The sequence below is a fragment of the Lolium perenne genome, chromosome 7, assembly GCF_019359855.2.
Source record: "Lolium perenne isolate Kyuss_39 chromosome 7, Kyuss_2.0, whole genome shotgun sequence".
Classification (NCBI taxonomy): Eukaryota; Viridiplantae; Streptophyta; class Magnoliopsida; order Poales; family Poaceae; genus Lolium; species Lolium perenne.
Window position 1 is genome coordinate 156,493,391 of NC_067250.2, and position 4,685 is coordinate 156,498,075.

The following is a 4,685-nucleotide window of genomic DNA, read 5'->3' on the forward strand; positions in this document are numbered from 1 at the left end:
CTCCCCGCCGGCTCTTTCTTCTTTCACCGTCCCAGCCTCTTTCGCGTTTGGAAAAAGAACGGACTATGCGTCAAACGAAACGTTTTCTTTTCACTATGCGGTGGCAGAGTCTGTAATTTTGACAAAAACTATGGGCAATAAAAAACGGACGAACAAGAAGCCTTATTTTCTTTATTATTAGGTATAGACTAGTAAAAGTGCCCGTGCGTTGCTACGGTCAATCAAATTTAAACCAATGTAGATAATATATTAGTCTTTTTCAGTTCTTCGTTTAGTTTGTTCTCGGTGTCTTCTTCGGGATGGTGAGACGGCGGCTACTTCAAGTCAGAATAAGGTCCTCCCCGTCATATCCTCGCTCCGGTGGTGCATCTAGCGTCGGCGGAGGGCGTGTGGAGTTGTGTGTCCGGTGGATCTCCCGAGATCTGGTCGTCTCTCGTGTTCGATTGTGTGGTTTCAGGTCAGTCTCTTCCGATCTACGGTTGTCATCATTGGCGATGGTTGCTGCTCTGGTGCGCTGGTCCTTTGGGGCCTTAGCACGACGACTTCCCGTCTGTCTAGTACAACAAGCTCTACTACGACAAGCTTTGCCTGACTCCGGTGATGGAGGAGCGAGGACGGCGGCGCGCCTTCGGCTCGTGCTAGTGTATGTAGTCATCGCTAGGTGGTCCAATGACCTTTTTGTAATTTTTATTACTTTTAGGCATATTTGTACTATTGATGATTATAAATAGATCGGTGGAATTTTCGCAAAAAAGATAATATATTAGTCTTTTCAATTTTGACAAAACAAATTATCATCGCACAACACCTTCCACCCACGATTGCCTCCCCGCCCTCCGCCTTACACCACCACGCGGCTCCGATCCATTTCTTCTCACTTGCACTCCCCTTGCCGGGAATAGGAAATTTTATGGACTATATGGATTTAAACAATTGCAGTACTGAAGGTTTGATGCAAGGGTGGTTGTAATGCGATTGTTTGACTTTTGTTTGCTGAGACACAAAACGTACTTACAGTGTAGTTGCATAGGTTTATGTATACTTCTGAGATGGAGAACTTCTCTTGTCATGGGGTTGAACAAATTTATTCAGCAATAGTTACCTATCAGGTGTTATTAGTATTATTATGCCCACAAAACTCGCCTTATCTTTCCTTTGTTTCTCTTTCTTGTGACTCATGCTTGATCCCTCCGTTCACCATGGCGCCTGTCTCTAGCCGTCTACTCCACCACTCTCTAGATCCAATATTATCGGATAATTCAAGAGTAAAGAAACTTTTATCTAGTTGTAACATGTAAATCACGTTATTTACGCAACACATGGATTTATCAGTTGGATGCTAATTTATGGACGTAATTAAATAATCCATCGTTGAGAATTTTCAGCTGATCACGTGAACACAAAATTCTTTGCATAATAAATTTAAATCTCACGATGGCAAATAATCTTGTATATACCTCATTTTATTTTCTGTTTTACTCATGATTTATCAGATGGAGTATTGAATATGTATTAAGGCATTAAGGTTTAAGTGATACTTCTTCGAATCCCAAATCCAAGGGTATTTATAAAGTCTCGTTTCTCCCAATGCAGTTATGTCATCTAAAGCTGATAGTGAACGTATTAGTGGTGAGAAATATGAATTAGTTGAAGCAACATCCAACCTCTTGCTCTGATGTTGAAGCTGATTCGATTTTTTTTTTCATGCACAAAATTTACTAATCAGAGATAGAGAGATTTACTTCAGGTAGTCCGTACAGACTTGAAGCTGGCAAGGAGCTAAGAGAAAACTGAATATAAGAGCGTCCCCAGCCGTTGGGGGTCCCCAGGCCGAAATCCGGCGTTATTTAGCGCCGGATGGATGTATTTTGTGACCTGGGGAGGCCCATTTTTCCAGCCGCGAGCCCATGGTCGCCGTCTGACGCGCACCCACCGCGTGCATAGCGACGGCGCAGTCACCGGGAAGGGCAATCGTCGGAGTTCCCTCGACGCATTGAACCGTCGCGAAGTGGTCTGGAGAGCCGAAACGACTCGTCGGGAACGGTCGAACTGGCCTCGATGCGAGAACCGCCGTAATGGAGCACGAACTCCGCGGAAGAGCAACCGCCGCTCTCTTCGTCGAGAGACCTACATATACGGTTTCCGACGGCCGACGCCATTCATCTGTTCTCTCCTCACCATCCTCCGTCAACCATGAGCGATCTCTCTTGGCCATCGGACACCGACAGCGAGGGGAAGCCGCCTGGATGGCGCCATTGGTGGGATAAAGCTGCATCGTCCAGCAGCGACGATTCCCCCCCGCCGGCCAGCGAGGACGAATGGGATGACGAGGAGGAGGACGAGGAGGAGGACGAAGAGGCCAAGGAGCAGGCCGAGGAAGAGGCCGAGGAAAAGGAGGAGGAGCAGCAGGAGGAGGACGACGAAGAGGCTGAGGACACTGACGAGGAGGAGGAGGACTCAACTTCCTCCGACGAGGAGGTGACGAGCCGGAAGCGTCGCCGCCACGACGATGAGGCGGGGCCATGTAGGAAGAAGAAGTAGTTTAAGTTTGTTTTAAAGTTTTTATATGTAATTTTTATGTTTATTCGAATTATATTCGAAATATATATAATCTATCTATGTTGCACCACTTGAGAGTTCAAAGCTTTCGTTCGACGAGGGTATTGCCGTAGATCGGGAAGACGAGGGTATTGCCGTAGATCGGGAAGACGAGGGTATTGCCGTACAAACCCAGGCCATTGTCGCCGACAAGTTGGGGCCACGCGCGCTTTCGTTTCGTCCGGACTCCCCGAGCGCTCCCCGGGGGGCCGGGGATGGCGTGGGCTCGCCGGATGGATGAAGGGCCAAATCCGGACGAAAACGAGGAACCGGGGGCGCGACTGGGCCGAATTACACCGTCCGGATGGAAAAAACGCTCGCCGGGACCTGTTCGGGGGACGAGTGGAGATGCTCTAAAGCTCTGCGTTGGTTCTGGCCAGATAGGACCCTTAATCGGGCATCATTGTCTCATGGCCTCCAAGATCACTGAATCCTTCAGTTGAGATGCATTAGCCTTTCACGTAAACCATGATGCATTGACAACTTTTGATGTCTCGCTTTGCATCCAACTCCGTGGGGTTGAGCTTGAAACCGCTGCCAAGAATCACCATGACATACATACACCCGCTGGGAGTCTCTTCGACAGGAATCTCGTACATCCTCCAAGCATCCTACTTCAGCACCTCCCAAGAGGACGCTTGCAAGCGTGGATATTTGCATTGTGAACTTGTTCTACTTTCCGCACTATCGTGGGCGGCTGTATCAGAGTTCGAGCAGAGGATTGAGGGCGAGACACGGAGACGGCCAGGAGAGGTCGCGACTCGCGAGGTCGTTTTCGCCGGGGCCGGAAGCTCTCCCGCTCGTAGCTCTCCTCCTCCGGGTAGGCCGCCGCCTCATCGACCTCCTGGCCCGACCGCCGTCGCTGCTATGTGCCTCTGAGGACGCCGCCGGGATGGTCAGACCCTCCCACTCGTATCCTTCTTTCTCCTCGTAGGCGGCCGAGATCGACGTCTGTGCCTATGCAATATATATCGAATCCAATCGATTACCTGCTAGCAGAATTTAAGGACGCTGAATTGTGCAGATCATGTTCGATTACGACTACGCAGGGAGGAACGATTGAATACGACTACGAAGGAAACCTCCACACAGTTGGTGCGGTGCGACGTCGTGTGCGATCATGGTTCTTAAGTGGGCCGGCCTGGCCGAGCGATTTATCAAGGAAACGTGAAACATACAAAGGCTCACACGAAGCGATCAACCCGGAAACAAAACGAACTTGCGTTCGGCCGAAACGTTTCGTCATAAGCGGTGGCATTGACCTGTAATTTAGATTAAAATATAGGGGTAGAGAAAAACGGACCAACAAGAAACCTTATTTTCTTTATTATTGGGTATAGATAGATACTAGCAAAAGTGCCCGTGCGTTGCACCGGAAAAAAACAAATAATCAGATGTTACCCTGTTGGTTACATGTTTTTCTAATCACGACCAATCGATCTGTTGGTTACATGTTTTTCTAATCACGACCAATCGATTTGAGCACTTCCAGAGCTGCATCATCTCGCCGTAGTGCTTCTTCTCGTCATTGCAACGAGAGAGATAACCCGACAAAGTAAATTTTTTGCTGGTATAATGCATACTAAAAATACTCAAATAGTAGATATTTTATGTGTTCCAAATAACACTTCATTTTGTAGCCAACTCACACCTGGTCAAATAAAAAAAAACTAAGAGGTGAGAAAAATTCATCAAGCAACCTAGTCTATTGTATATCTAACATTCAAGCCCTTCTTGTATTTAGGTCCCAAAATCACACTCTATTCAAAGGTCTTAACCAGACAAACCAGACAGAATGCACTCCATAGTATTTAATTAGTATAGATACGTCTATTGTATCATTAATTAATGTGTAAAAATACTCCATAATTTCTGTAGAAGAAACCAACGACATATTTATAAAAACAAAAGCATCAAGTTAATCCTTTAGGACTAATCTAGTAACCAAGACCAGCCGTGGTGCAACAATCAGGCCACAGCAAATCGGACAATCATCCACAACAAACTGAATTCAGGCTGGCATGTTATTCAGCTTGGCCACAAGAAAATACAGGTATCCAATTCTCAACGCAGATTCTAACAAAATC